Below are 16,652 nucleotides of genomic sequence, written 5' to 3'. Positions count from 1 at the left end.
AATTTTCTTTTTTTTTTGTGTTGTCGTTGTCTGGTTTTGATATGAGGGTAATGTCAGCTTTGTAGAATGAGTTAGGGAGCTTCCCCCTTCCTCAATTTTTTGGAAGAGTTTGAGAAGGATAGGTATTAAGTCTTCTTTGATTGTTAGGTAGAATTCGCCAGGAAAACCGTCTGGCCCCGGACTTTTATTTTTGGGGAAGTTTTTGATTACTGTTTCGATCTCCTTAGTGATGATTGATCTATTCAAATTCTCTATTTCTTCTTGATCCAGTTTTGGAAGGTTGTAAGACTCTAAGAATTTATCCATTTCTTCCAGATTGTTGAATTGGTTGGCATATAGCTTTTCATAGTATTCTCTTATAATCGTTTCTATTTCTGAGGTGTCTGTTGTAATTTCTCCTCTTTCATTTCAGATTTTATTTAGTTTAGACTTTCTCTTTTTTTTTCTTGTTGAGTCTAGCTAAAGGCTTGCCAATTTTCTTTATCTTTTCAAAAAACCATCTCTTGGTTTCCTTGATTTTTTTTCTATTTTTTTGTAGTCTCTATTTCATTTATTTCTGCTCTGATTTTTGTTATTTCCCTTCTTCTACTGATTTTGGGCTTGGTTTGTTCTTCTTTTTCCAGTTCCTCTAGGTGCATTGTTAGATTGTTTATTTGGGATTTTTCTTGTTTGTTGAGATATGCTTGTATTGCTATAAACTTCCCTATTAGAACTGCTTTTGCTGTATCCCATAAATTCTGGCATGTCGTATTTTCATTCTGATTTGTCTCCAGGTATTTTTTGATTTCTCCTTTGATTTCTTCATTGACCCAGTCGTTGATCAGTAACATTTTGTTTAATCTCCACATATTAATGGCTTTTCTGATTTTCTTCCTATAGTTGATTTCTAGTTTCATACCATTGTGGTCAGAAAAGATGCTTGGTGTTATTTCAATCTTCTTAAATTTATGGAGACTTGTTTTGTGGGCTAATATGTGATCACTCCTGGAAAATGTTCCATGTGAATTTGAAAAGAACATGTATTCTTCGGTTTTTGGAGGGAATGCTCTGTATATATCTACTAGGTCCATCTGTTCTAGTGTGTCATTTAAGGCCAATGTTTCCTTATTGATCTTCTGTTTGGATGATCTATCCGTTGGTGTTAGGGGAGTGTTAAAATCCCCTACTATTATTGTGTTACTGTCTATTTCTGTTTTTATGTCTGTTAATAATTGCTTTATATATTTAGGTTCACCTACGTTGGGTGCGTAGATATTTACAAGCGTTATATCCTCTTGTTGGATTGTTCCCTTGGTCATTATGTAATGCCCTTCTTTGTCTCTTTTTACAGTTTTTGTTTTAAAGTCTATCTTGTCTGCTACCCCAGCTTTCTTTTCATTGCCATTTGCGTGGAGTATCTCTTTCCATCCCTTCAACTTCAGTTTGTAAGTGTCTTTAGGTCTGAAGTGTGTCTCTTGTATGAAGCATATATATGGGCCTTGTTGTTTTATCCAGTCAGCCACCCTGTGCCTTTTAATTAGAGCATTTAGTCCATTGATGTTTAAAGTAGCTATTGATAAGTATGTACTTACTGTCATTTATTAACTTTTTTTCTCAGTGTTTTAGTAGTCCTTCTCTGTTCCTTTCTCCTTCTATACAGAATTGATGGTCTCTTTAGTTTGACCTCTGTCTGAAAGCTCTACTCTTTAACTCCCGTCCTCCCTCATTTTATGTTTTTGATATCATATCTAACCTCTTTTTTGTGCATTTGTATCCATTACCCTCTTATCATGGAAATAGATAATTTTTCCTATTTGTGGTTTTCTCTTTTCCCCTTAAATCAGTCCCTTTAACATTTCTTGTAGCACTGGTTTCTTGGTGACAAACTCCTTTAATTTTTGTTTGTCTAGGAAGCTTTTGATCTCTCCTTCCATTTTGAATGATAACCTTGCCTGGTAGAGTATTCTTGGCTGTAAGGTTTTTCCTTTTAGCACTTTAAATATATCGTGCCACTCTCTTCTAGCCTGTAAGGTTTCTGCTGAGAAGTCAGCTGATAGCCTTATGGGGTTTCCTTTGTATGTAACTTGTCTTTCTCTTGCGGCTTTTAGGATTCTCTCTTTATCTTTAATTCAGGACATTTTGATTATGATGTGTCTTGGTGTGGGCCTCTTTGTGTTTAACTTGTTTGGGGCTGTCTGTGCTTCCTGTACCTGGATGTCTGTTTCCTCCCTTAGGTTAGGGAAGTTTTCATCTATTATTTCTTGAAATAGATTCTCTGCCCCTTTGTCTCACTCTTCTCCTTCCAGGATATGAGTGTGCTTGATGTTGTCCCAGAGGTCCCTTAGACTGTCCTCACTCTTTTTACGTCTTTTCTCTTTTACCTGTTCACCCTGGGTAATTTCTTCTAGTCTTTCGTCCCGCTTGCAGATCCGTTCTTCTGTATCTTTTACTCTGCTTTTGAGTCCCTCTAGTGAACTTTTCATTTCCAGTATTGTATTCTTCATTTCTGATTGGTTCTTTTTTATATCTTCCATTTCTTTGTTGACATTCTCACTGAGTTCATTTATTCCTCTCCCCAGATCAGTAAGCATCCTTAACACTCTTTGTTGGAACTCTCTGTCGGGTAGGTTGTTCATTTCTGTTTCACTTAGTTCCTTTTCTGGGGTTTTGTCCTGTTCCCTTACTTGGAATGTATTCCTTTGCCTCCTCATTTTGCCTCTTTCCCTGTGCTTGTGTCTACATATTAGGTAGATCAGCTACATCTCCTGCTCTTGGATAGGTGACCTTCTATAAGTGATGCTGTAGGAGTCCTGCAGTGTGCTTCCCTCAGTTCTCAATGTTCCAGGAGTGACCCCTATGTGGGCTACGTGTGTCCTTCTGTTGTGGTGTGTTTGCTGTCCCTGTAGGCGCCCAGGGAGGATGAGTTATGCTCCTGGCCAGCTGTTGTAATGCTCAGCTGCTTGTAGTTGTTGTGGGCCCTTCAGTCTCTTTATCAGGTGTGGGGAGCCCCAGCACAGTTGGCTGCAATTTCTAATACCACATTTGTGTTGCAGTATTTCTTTTAAGTGACTAAGCCCCCAGCATGGCAGGTTGTTAGGCTCAGGGGCTTACAAATGCTATAAGCCTCCAGCCTTTAGGTCTCTTGTCAGCTCTCTGAGGATTGCAGCTGGGTGGGGATGGCCTCAGGCACAGGAGCACCCAGTTGTTTCAGGCTTTGGAAGGTGGGGCAAACCCCCTATGTGGGTCTTTGAGAAGCACAAGTCTTCTGCAGCTGACAAGCCCTGCCGCCCATAGGTCCACACACACAGTCAACACAGTCCTGCCCTGTGTATGCACCCCGACCACCTGAAGTGGACCCAGTCTCTCCATGGTGGGAGCCCCACACACTCCACCCCCGACCCACACTCTCCACCAGTTCCTTGTGCGTGCCCTGCCCCACTGAAGTTGGCTCAGTTGCCAGGCTGCAGAAAATTCAGGCACCAATCTATGCAGGCCCACAAGTTGCCTGAGGGTTTGTTGTTGGGTGGGGCCAGTCTCTAGGGTGGGCTGCCTGGTCTGGCTGAGCTGGATTAAGTCAGTGCTCTAGTGGGTGGGGCAGACCCTGGGCTAGCAGACCCCAGGGAGAACTCCAATGGAGTCTGTGTCAGCACGCCCACACCAGGCCACAACAATGGCCGCCGCCAATGTCCCCGTCCCTGGAGAGGTCTCACCTCTCACTGTGATGCCCTCAGAACCTATCAGGTGAGTCTCTTTTCCCCAAAGGGCTGTGCACCTTTCTTTCTGGTGATTTTAGGATGCTTTCTGAAACAGGTGAGTTTGCGCATGGGCCCTTTAAGATCCGGTTTTAATTTCTTTGTGAACCAGCTTTTCTGGGGGTGCTCCCTGATGTTTTAGTAGCAGGCAAAGTCAGATATTCTGCCGCTCATCTCGATTGTGCTGGGTCCACACAATGCCCACAGCGGGGGCGCTCCCCGGCTCAGGACCCCGCGCCTCCAGGGAGGCTGCGTACCTGTGAGCTGCTCCTGGCAGCCGTGAAGCTGGCGGCTTGTGAAGGCGGCGTTTTTCCTCTCCAGAAGGGAGTCTCTGCCTCTTCTACCTCAGTTAGGATTGTCCGTTGTTGCAGGAGTTCCTCTTATCCAGCTTTCAGTTCTGTCTCAGGGGTAATTTTTCCACGAGTAGTTGTAAATTGGCTGTGTCCATGGGAGGAGGTGAGTTCAGAGTCTGCTTACACCGCCATCTTGACTTCTCTCCAATATTATTACTTTTAATAACCGTTAACACATCCCACATCTCCCTGGTTATTGTCACCAAATTCTAAGGGAAAAAAAGCCATCAAAATCTTTAGATATAAAAAACGTAAAGCAAAGGAAATGAGGAACTTTTTATTGCTTTTCTAAATCTGCTTTCCCAAGGATCAAACATGGCTTTCTATAAGACTATAAGGAATGCCTTCTGAAAAGCTTCTCATTTACCGTTGTTTAGATGTGTTTAGTTCTTTTCTGCGTAAAATTTCTTTCTAAATTATGCGAAGATGACATATGGTATTTTTCTTACCTATTTAGAGTATTTTAAAAAGAAAATTAAAACATAAAGACCATGTTGTTGGAAAAGTTTTGTGAGGTCTTCATAAAACTAATCGAGTTTTCTTCATTTCTGTAAACATAAAAATATTTATTAATTATGCACAACAGCATTTATTCTGAGCCCATGGACACCAAAGGCCACATTTGGATTCTTTTTTACTTGCCCTTTTAATTATTTCATCTCCCAGGAAGTAATGACAGGACTGGCTAATGTGAACAATTTTTTTTTCCCCCCAAGTAAAGCAAAATTGCCTGATAAAGTTAAAACCTGGGAAAAGTATGATTAGCTTATTTTAGAAATTATAATAACTAAGGAAGAAAATAGTGGGCATTGTTAGATAGTATATTTAAATTTAAAACAGCAATTTCAAACAAATTATAAGAAAGTTATTGAAATATACCTACAAACTTATAAAGATTTTACAGATCAGTAGTACTTTCAGATGCTAAAGACTAGAGTCAAAATGAACCTATACCGGGGGAGATATATAAAGAAACTGAAGTGGCAATATAGTGATTTGCCTGAGGAACTCTGATTTTAAAGAAACAAATGCAAATCATAGATGGATGGACATTGGACCGACCATCATTGAACGTTAGATATGTGTAAGAACACTTGTAAGAACACTTCCAGGCTGTCTAAAGCAAAGAAGGGTTAGCAATATACTTAAAAACCTTATAATTTAAAAAGTGTTTACTTATATGAAGTAAGGAAAACAAATATATACATATATTCATTATAGTTTAGGCTAGTATTTCCTAAAGTTATCTTTCAATATTAATAATTAATAACCACATAGAAAAGTAATAATTAATAAACACAATAAAAAGGTATTCAGTGCTACTGTTGTGTTATTTTAACTGCAGAACTTGTCAGAATTTATAATATTCTCATTTTCTTTGTTTATCATCAAAAGTAGAAATATATAGCAAAAGCTTCCAAAAAATGCTGATCTGGGGTGAAAATTTTGGAAGGTGCTAGTTTGGTCTGTGTTATTGCAATCATTTTCTAACTATTCTCATCTCTAGTTTCTCTCTTCTCACATTTGCTTTGCATATCACTGCTAGAGTACTCATTAAAAAATCACTTTCAGTATGCCATTCCATTTTGCAGATAATTCATCGGTTTACTACTCAAGTCAAAATTCCTTACCCTGGCATTTTGGAGCCTCCAAAAACTGACCCTGAACTTGTTTTCAACTTTATTTCTTCTTAGTCCCAATCATAAACACTGCTCCAGAAAGGTAGATAAAAACCAGGCCCTGTATTAACTTCCAATATGTCTCTTTAGTGAGTGAAAAGAAACCCAGGTTTAAAGTTGGAATACTTGGGTTCAGGAACCATCTGTCTCCTCCATTGTGTGTTTAGGTTAATGTATCTCAACATTTTCTTTAATTTCCTCTCTAACAGGAATTGAGCTGACTATATTGCATATACTATCTGTAATTTGTGTAATAATTTTGCCTTTTATAGATGAGAAAATAGGTCAAGTAAATTGCTCAAGAAAACACAGTGCTGGAACCAGGATTCAAATTTAGATGTGTATCATTTCAAATTTCGTGTTTTCCAGACACTGAAAAGTACAGAATATACAAACCATGGACATGATGAGTATCAGTTAAACTTTGCCAAGGTTCACGTAAAGTTTTGGTTCTTACGAATTTTCTTGCAAATAGGATTGACTCTCAGTTCCAGCCTCTGTGAGACTTTTGGCCTCCTTAAGTAGGAACTGCTTTTCGCTGTGCCACCTAAACCCTGACTCAGCAGTATTTCTGTATTTTGTCCAGATAATTTTCCTGAATTAACTTTTTTCTTTTCCGGTTCATCTCCCCTGAGTTGTCCCTTGGAAAAGTTCTCCCTTTCTTCTTAAAACTAAGTTTCTCCCCAAATTCCAAAATATCAATCTGTTTGGTAAGTAGATATTCATAGTTTTATCTTCTATTTTCTTCATAGTCAAATTTTATGATAAACATTCACATACCTAATTATACTTCAATAAAGTACCCCAGGAAGCTTGAGATAACTGTTAATCCAAACATTGATTAGTTTTGAAAGAAATAGGCAGTTTTGCTCACGGATCTTCAGGCCTTATGGCCATAATCTGGAAGTAAAGGGAAACAAAGAGATTGCTTAGCAAAGAAGAATTTGGATGTGGGGGTGAGAAGAGGAGGAAAAATCTGAAAAGTTGGTGGAATATTGAGCAAATGGAAAGAGGCTGAAGCCTTAGGAAAAGCTAGCCAGTGAGAAATCCTTGGCTCAGATGAAGAAAGGATTTATAAGAGAAAGATCTAATATTTAATCTTAAATTGTTTGTGTTGCTGCCATGTAAACTCCCTACCTTGTCCCATTGTCTCAAACCTTAATTAACAGTTGATCCTAGAAGTTGATAGTGGCTAGAGAAGAATAGGTGAAAATTATAAAGGATAGTTGTTTTCTTTTCCAATTATTAGAGTTTTTTTTTAAATGAAGTTGAGAGTTCTCAGCTATGGTAAGGACTTGATTTCATTAAAGCATGGAAAGATATGTGGGTCGTTCTTTTGGTGAAGCTTTGGTTGCGTTGCATGATAGGGGTTCTGGTGATGTAAACAGTAGTCATTCTTAGCCTTGTAGACTCAGTATGTGTCTCATGGGATTGTCAGAGGAATGTGTCAAGAATTATGAATTGTCTGAGATTTTACCATACTTGCAAGTTAACAAGTTAGCTTGCCACACTTTTATGGATGTTAGCTGAAGTCAAAAGACTCTATAGGTCAGAGGCAAAGACAGTTTACTACTCTTCACAAGAGTGGTAGCCAGAACATCAGCACTGTTGCCCCTTCCCTGTGGGAGTCCCACTTCCCACAGGGCCATGTGAAGAGGACCAGATAATAGCTATTCATGCAATGGATTGCATTACAGGAAAGGAACCCTGAGCATAGGGAATCCAAATCTTTTATAATGAGTAGTATGCATGCCTATTCCTTTGCTCTGGAGGGAGACACTATACTCCTATCTTCCAAGGCTATTTGATATACAAACAACCTTAAAAAGAGACTCCAGAAAAAAGGCAGTTAGTGCCTTTGCTTGCAATATGTGTACAACCATGATAGACCGATGGAGAATTGCCCTCTGACAATATCCACCCCTCATTTCTATTTGGGTTCTGGTGCACTTTCCCATGAGAATTGCCATTAGTCAGACTCTCTGATTAATCTAAACACCAGAGGCTAGAAACAAATCCATTTAATTTTCATCACACAGCATTTAATTAAGATTATTATCAACAAGACTCCAAACTACAGAATGAGGCCAACCTCTAGGGACCCACACCTAACTAGCAGAACAAATCACGTCAACCATCAGTGTCCACTTTAGAGAGCCAGGTGGCTTTCTCCTTTCATTTCTGTATTGATCTTTGCACTTGTCCTGAGACATTGATCCAGGTACTACAAGATGCGTTAACAATTGCCTTGGCCCACAAGGTAGAAATCTAGGACAATTCTTCCATCTCTAACAGCACTGGCCAATAGGTTGAGGCTGACCTGAATGCCTTTTGGATCAGGGGTGGTGCCGTTGATCATTTCAGCTAAAGTCAGTAGCTCCCCCAAGTAACCAAGGTAGCCTCAAATGGCAAGATCTCCACAGTTATCTTATGGCTACATGACCTATAGGTCCTTTTTTCCTTAAATTCTTGAATGTCTCTTATTAACACCCCTAAGGCAGATGTCTCCATGTTTTAGGAAGGGAGCCTAGTTAGTACATGTATTCCACATAAGAATAATCCCTAGGGCATATGTCATGTCTCTGGTGAGAAAGTGTTGTTTAAAATTGCTGCCTCCAACCTGCAAGTAGGACCTACATCAGTCGGGGGACCCAGGTTGACAGTGCCTTCAAATGCCTCCAGATGGTTAGTGAAGCTTAGGTTTCCCAGTTAAGTTTAAATAATTGACTTTGGTGCTTGTTTTTGGAGGGACTCTGTCTTATTTGTCTACATGCTACCAGAAGATTGGCATTTGTTCACTTCATGGAATGACAGAATTACAAGAATGCAGGTGGGGAGAATATCTGGAGATGTGAACAAGTGTTTTACCTGGGAGATGTAGAGGTTACGGTTGTCCTCTGCTTTTTCTATAGACCTCTTGGTATGTTTATAATCATGATGAAACCACTGTAAAAGACGTCTGGCAGGAGATGGCAGATCTATCAGTAAGTTAAATTTATGGACTCACAACAGTTTAGGAATGCTACATCAAGGTATTTTTCTTTAAAAAAGGCTCCTGGAGTGATTCTGAGAAAAAGATCATTAATGTCCCTTCCTCCCTCATACCCCTGTTTCCCCTATGCCAGTATGTTGTTCCTCCTTCGCCACCACAAAATCAGTGTGTCCTTTTCCAAGAGTGATAACTTCACCTTTTCTCCAATCATTATATATTCTTATATGAACATTTCATCCAGATATGGCAGATACAAGTGGAACAAGGGCATTTTTATAAAACTTACAGAGACCCAATATGTCCCCAAATTTGGTCCACGTGGGCCTCTGTAGAGGGACTCAGTGATCAGTGTGTACTTAACCAAGGGCCATTATCCTTATGATCTAGGATCATGTCAGTCCAACAAAAGAATTCAGGTTACTGAAGCAGAGTTAAGTCTAAATCTCTTAAGGCATTTTTTACCCACACTGCAAAACCAAGCAGAGGTCTACAAACCAAGTAGGGATGTGGTTTCTGTTAGGGGAAGAAAGACAAAGCATGCCACACTAGGAATGGTTAAGGTAGAATCTCAAATTTGCAAAATAGATCTGTATATGCCCTAGCCCTTTCATCATTACCCGGGAAGTAGCTGAGAAGCAATGATCGCCTCTGGAGATGGTCTCATTCAATGACCAAACTGTCTTACAAAGGCTTGTGGACTAGGAGAAGAGAGTGACGTAGAGTTAGGAATTTTTTAAGTCTAATTTTGAAGAGGCCATTTTAACACTCATCAATTCCAAGGTTGATGGTAGAGAACATGAAAGGGTCATTGAATACTTTTACTATCAGTCCATTTTTGAGTGGCTTTTGTGATAATAGTTAACTACTTTCAGACTGAAAATAGTCCTGAAAGCCAAAAACATGGCAGGGTTTTTTTCAAGGGCTCCAGTGGTGTGGCTGGATTTGGCTGATCAGACTGGACCAGCAACACCATAACCTGAAAAAGTGTCAACCACTGATAAAGCACTAAAGCACCACTGATAACTCTGAGAGGAGGTCAAAAGTCCAATGTAGTCAGTCTGCAAAGAGCAGGCAGGAATATGACTCATGCAATGTGACTTCCCTTACCAAAAGACAAATGGAACAGCTTTTGGCAGGAATCACAAATCTGGGCTGTAATGGTCTCCTCTGCACCAGAAACAGAGTCTTTTACTTTGTGCCCAGTTTATAATAGTGTGTATTGCCATATCCAGTAGGATGATGGATCTAGGCGGCAATGGTAGCAATCTGGGTAGTGCAGGCTTGATTAGCAACTTAGTTTCAGTAAGTCTCATCAGAGAAAAGGCCCTTAATGTAGGCATCTGCATTAATGACTCAGATAGTTTAATCATTGGCTGCGATTTTTTTTCACAGTTCACAATCCCAAAGAGGTTGTCTCTCATCTTCCAATGTTTAGTTTTCCAAGTGGCAGACTAAACAGCTAGGCTATTGACAATCCAAGAGTCAGTATATATATAAGGTTCATCAAGAGAGTATTGACCAGACCTTTGAGAAAGGCCTTGAGTTCTGCCCATTGAGTAGAGTGACCATGTCCATTTTAGTTTTGCCTGGCTAATGCTGAGTTGGAACAGCCACAGCAGACCAGTGGGTACCATGGTTGAAACAGGCCCATGTATTTAGGGCAAATTCTAAATTGATGGTACACTAAACCAGAGGCTTTTCTTGAGACAGTGTAGTAGGGGATAAGTTTTCCCCCAAAAGAAAAAGCTGCCACTTTTTCCTGTAAAGATGATATGTCTTTGGTGCAGACTGGATACATTCTTGAAAATGCCATTTCTATTTGACAAGCAAGGCTTACGGGCCCTCCTCGCCTTGTTAGTCAATGAATCCAAGTTGACCCACCCAAAATGGGAATGTCAAGCTGGAGAGTGACAATAACTTCATGGGTCAGACATTCAGACTGGACGAGAACCCAATAGAAAAGTAATGTCTGTTTTTCAAGAAGAATGTACCTGGTAGCCTTGCCATTGACAATGGCCTCCTTTTGCCAGAGACTCCAACTAGCAAAACCATTAGTTATAGACACTTACAGCTGAAAAGAGTCATTAAAGTTTCAGGGATGAAAGATAATAGTACTTTTCTACATGATGATTTTCCCAACTGGGAGAATCTCCTATGGCATTTATGGGCATTTATAGTACAAGCATGTAACACATCAAAACTAATTATATATTGAACAGTAGAATCCTCAGCAACAGTACATTGAATTGGCCCAAAGGGCTCTGCTCACAAGGCCACATTAACTTCTGTTCCCCACCGTGAACTCTACTCAGACCTCATCAATTTGATTTGCGCATCCAGTATTCCACAGGACTGACTAGAAATGGTGACTTAGGTGTCTTTATCTAAGAGTTATAAGTGTTTGAATTCCTCCTTTCTCCTAAATTCTCCAGCATATTTGGAGAACTGAGTGTGGCCTTTCGCCCCCACTGGGGGTCAGAGAGACTTCAGTTCCACCCTTCATCATCCTTGTCTTTAAAGCAGCTGAGATCAGGTTGGTGGAAGAAGGGAGGAATCAGGAAACCTGGAGAGAAAGAGTGGCTTCATGCCAGCAAGCAGAGTTGAGTGTACTTTCAGTTTCGAGTAATGCAGTAGCTGCCTTCAAGAATTTTTCTAGAGATCGAGGAGTCAGTTTTACATCCTCCAGTAAATCAACTTTGTCAGCATTGTAAACTCAATCTGCGGCAATAAAAGTGTGAATATTAGCCAATGCTTCATTTATGGTTTCCCACAAGAGTTTGTCTCAGTAAAATCTCCCCAAGAGGGCTGAAGCTCCATTACAGCTGCCAGAATCCATTGCCAAAAATTCTGATACCTTTTAATATTATCTCCAAATGGACCTGTGGTTGGCATTATACACTACAGAAGGGTCTGAGTCATGAGATGGTCCCACTATTGTCATTCTTCCTTATCAAACATTATTCTCCTTGCCCTCCCACCTCTGACGTGAACCAAAGTTCTAACAATTAGCCTGATTTCTTCCCATAGTGGTCGTAAATTCCCTTATTTCACTCTTAGTGTGGGTAAGCATCTCCATAACTTCTCTGAAAGTAGGTAGAATTTTCTGTCCCCTCTCCTCAGTGCAAATCTTAATATTGGTTATTCCTATGGTGTGCACCTGAGACTGACTACCATACTGTTGAGAAATTTCCCTACCTGGAGGAGACTTAGCATATGGCATTCTGTTAGGATAGCTATCTTTGATCTTACTTTACTGTACTCAACCTGCAACTCCCTCCCCAAAACCGCCTTAACAGGCAACAAAATAGAGGACTATTTATTGCCTGGTTGACCACTCAATTTGGTCAATGTGTTTGCCATTGATTTCTAGAGACTTCTCTCAAATCCCATTAATTGGCTTGTGCGACCATCATCCTTCCTCTTCTTCTTCAAAGAAAAGCCTTTTCTTTGTCAGCATCTCATCCTCATAACCCAAACTGTCAAAAACTGTGAAGGATTTGAGATTTTACCATACTTGCAAGTTAAAAAGTTGGACTTCCACAGTTTCATGGATGTTGGCAAAAGCTGAAAGATGCCTGGGTCACAGTTTACTGCTCATCACAACAGCGGGAGTAGCCACAGTGTCAGCTTTGGTGCCACTTCCTTGAGCCCCATTTTCCACATGCCCAGATGAAGAGGACAAGATAACACTCACATGCTGTGCGTTACAGGAGAGCAACACTGCGTTATGGAACCCCAACTTTTTATAAAGGGCAATAAGCATGTCTGCTCCATTGCTCTAGAGGGAGATATATCCCTATTTTTCAAAATTTTAGGCAAACCTGTCATTTGTTCGAAAAGGAAACACTATCTCTCTTTCTTCTAAGGCTGTTTGCTGTATAAACATTCCAGAAAAAATAATCCAAAACAAATAGTTTACATGCAAGAAATGCAAACGTGTGAAAGAGCCATGGATAACTTTCTCCCAACAGCCTAGAAACAACCTACTTGATCCTGAGGGCACTAAATTCCTCCTCTGCAGCCTGCTGTGATGGCTCTGAAAGGGATCAATCTCTTTCTCATCCATGGATACAGAGAAAGTGGTGCTAATATAGTGATTAGAAAAATGTGGCCACTGGTAGCAAGTGAAAGAAAGAAGAAAAATAATTACAAATATGAAATCAGTATAGTTTATTTTAGTAAACACTACAACTTTTCATATTGAATGTAATCTATTCTAACCAATGAAGGAAATATCAGCCAATAATTCTTTTAAGTGCTGAAGCTGATTAGAAGAACTTTCTATAGATATAGATATAGATCCAATAGACAACTAAGCAAAATTTTGGGTTAGGTGGGTATGGATGAAGAAAAATATACCATAAGAAATCATTAGTGAATTCTTTAGAATTTTAAAAACTAAAGTGCTTGGAAGGAGGATAATTCTTTAAAATATCAATGTGAAAATATAAGTTTTTATGCATATGCTTTTGGTCAATCTGATTCAATATTTTTTCAAAGGACATAGAGCAATATGATAAACTCACAGTTTACTGCTGGTTACTTGGATGTCTGCAAGAGTAGGCCTAAGAATGGCATTTTTCTGCTCTGCTAACTAGTAAATGTAGAGGCAAAACTTCTAGATTGTGCATAGTCCAGGACAATTGTAAGATTAGTGTTCAGGTTATAAGAAGGTGGATGAAAGTGTTGAAGTAGGAATAGACTTGAACTGTATAATGCATTGGAATTAAAGATTCAAAACTTTTGCATTCCACTGATATTTTAATGAAAGTTACATGTTGTATGTATGTCCAAATTGTGATCTCTATGTATATGAAATTGAAATTAAGCTCATATATCTTATTTATTAATATGTTGCTCATTTTCAAGAGCAGGTTCTGTTTATTTGAAGAGTTAGTAATCGAAACCTTGCATATTACACAATAATAATACAAAACATAAAATCAAAGAGTTTCGAGTTATGTATTTTGTGATTTCCCACAATGTTGTCCAACAACCAAGGATCTAATGTTTTATGACAGAGAAGAAAGTGCAATCTATCTTCATATAATGATCATATTGTCTCATGTGTGATGAAAGATAAAACGTACTGTGGTTTAAACAATAAATTTTTTGCTGTAATTTTGTATGCAATTACCTACTTAATATATATGTGTAGGTATGTATGTATGAGCATGTGTTTGTGTAAATGTTTACATTACATGCATACATATGTGCATTTGAAATTTTACTCAATTTTATTTTATTTTAGTGTTGCAACCAAATGTCAAATGTGTACACTAGGCACTACTGATAAGTTTATACATTTTATTGTTACCGTATTACAAAAAACATTATCATTCAAATTATTCAGAATCAGAGTAAAGGAAGTCTGTATATAACATTTCCCTCTGCTAAAAAGCGAAGTAATCACTAAAGCATTAATATATAACAAAAGTCTTTTCTTGACAGGTAATGTAAAAATTGGGTTTAAGAACTACAATAAGTGAAAACAGTAATGCGTAGTATGTGACAAATTTCATTAATGCAAAAGCAACAGAAATGCAGTGCCATCAGCAAACTAAGAATAATTATATTATTGGCAGGAAAATTGAATTCTTCAAGCATAAGAAGGACATTTTCTTTGAAATCAGTCCACCAATATCACCATCTTCAAGTAGTAAAAAGGATGTGACTGGTATCCTTGATAGCTTTCTCCTGTTGGCACTGTAAATTTATGAAGTTATTTAACATTGGGAGGTTGCTTAAAATGTTATTGTAATGTCATTTGTGCATTTCCTACTGCATTTCCTTAGAGTAGTAAGGAAAAAATAATTTATATTTATAAAACTATTTGTATATGGATAATGATTTGGCTGGCAAATGTAAGGACAGTAAGCGATACCTATTTTAAACCTGAAATCCTCTATCTTGTTATTTGTAAATAAATCCCTGAAAATGGGACCACTCAGTGTTTATTCACTTAGCATTTTTTTAAACCTGGAGATTAGATAATAATAAAAATAAAGTTGCCTGCCACATCTACTTATTATTCCTTTTATGTTGTATTTAAACTTAGACTGTGTTGTCTCTGTCTTTCTTTTACTCTCTTCTATGCCTGTCTGGTTCACTCTTCTATCTCTTCTTGCCCTTGCTTCCCCTATACACACACACGTACACACACACACACACACCCACACCCACACACACACACAAAGAGGGATTGTATCTTCAGGAATTCTCTAATAAAATGCCTCTTTTCTTGAGAGAGAAACATACCAATCTATTAATACCTATGTTCAAATTAATCTGGGAGATTATTTACCAGAATGATCAATTTTCTGAGTTGTTTATCAGATGAGACTCAAGATAAGTCAGAGAATGTGATCAGTAGGGCAGAAGAAACAGAGCCCTGCAGATAGACATCGAGTCTATTTCTCTCCTCCCTTCACTTCCTTGACTCTTAACATCATGATTTCCTGTTATACTGCTGACTAAAATGTCTTTATAGACATTCTTAATTTATTCTACAAATATATATAGATTATTGATTGAGTGTATTTTATATGTCAGGCACTGGACTAGGTTCTGGGAATAAAACATTGAACAATAATGGAATGGTCTCTGCCCTCATTGAACTTACTGTCTAGTAGGAGGAAAAGAAACACACACAAACATATACACATATGTACAACTTTATTAGAATAATGAAGTCCTAAGGAGCATTTGATTCAATAAAAACATTAAATAGGGTGATTGCCTAGAAATGGGAAGGTTGTCTGACCAAATAATGATTAAATTGACCTCTGAAGGATGAGTAAAATTTAAATATGAAAAGAAGGGAGAGAAATTTCCAGGCAGAGGGAGTATTATGTGCAAAGGCTGTGACTACAGGAAATATGGGTGAAGCAGTTAGAAGGCCAGAGTAGCCAGCGAGTAAAGATGCCTTTGAAATAAGCATGTACAGGCAAGTAGGGCCAGGTTATGCAGGATTTTATAGGCTATGCTAAGAAAATTTGGATTCATTCGAAGAGCAATGGGAAGTCACTGTTGTTGTTTTTTAGAGGCTGAGGGTATGTATACTCAGATGTGCCTTTTGAAAACATAACATGCTGGCTATAATGTAGAGAATGGAATCAGAGGTTGTCCTGGCAAGAAATTGTAATAACTTGCATTGTTGTAATAGTGGTGGAAATGGAAAGAAGTGAATGAATTTCAGAAGTTATATAGGAGGAAAAATCCATAGGATTTGGTCATAGGACTTGGTAAATAATAAAAAATAAATAAAGTGGGATGGGGTAAAAATAATTCAGCATCATAAATGACTTCTGAATTTCTGGCTTATACCATTTTCTAGTTATATGTGGTTATGTAACAAATCATCCCAAAGCGTGGTAGTTTAAACATCAACAATGTTTATTTTGCTTAAGTATCCGCAATTTGGGCAGGGCTTAGCAGGGGCAGCTCGTCTTTGTATCATTTGACGTCTGTTGGGCAATTCAAAGGCTAGCAGCTAGAATAATCTGAAGTTTCTCTTATTCATGTGTCTGGGGTTTGATGCCGGCTGATACTGAGATATGTTAGAGCTGTGGCAAGAACACCCACGTACGAACTTTCTATGTAGGTGCCTGACTTCATTATAGCAGAGTGGCTGGGTTTCAAGGGCAAACTCCCTGAGAGAGAGTACCAAGCAGAAGCTTGAGAGCCTTTTATGACTTTGCCTTGGAAATCACTCAGCATCACCTCCACCACATTATATTCATTAGAAACAAGTCAATAAAGTTGGCCTCTACTCAAGGGAGGGAGTGTCAAAGAATTTGTGGACATGTTTATAATCAGCACAGATAACTTGATGGCAGATAGCCCCATTAGTGGGAGAGGAAACATTAGAAAAAGACTACGTTTGGAAAAAAATATT

General features: G+C 38.6%; 1 protein-coding gene across 3 annotated transcripts in view; it reads left to right on the top strand.

Moving 5' to 3' along the window:
- The window catches only part of CSMD3 (CUB and Sushi multiple domains 3), a 1,210,091-nt gene that overhangs the window by 551,442 nt on the left and 641,997 nt on the right, over window positions 1-16,652 (top strand). The gene's annotated exons all lie outside the window — the stretch shown is intronic.

This window comes from Diceros bicornis, chromosome 21, assembly GCF_020826845.1.
Source record: "Diceros bicornis minor isolate mBicDic1 chromosome 21, mDicBic1.mat.cur, whole genome shotgun sequence".
NCBI lineage: Eukaryota > Metazoa > Chordata > Mammalia > Perissodactyla > Rhinocerotidae > Diceros > Diceros bicornis.
This window is presented reverse-complemented; position numbering and strand designations above follow the sequence as displayed.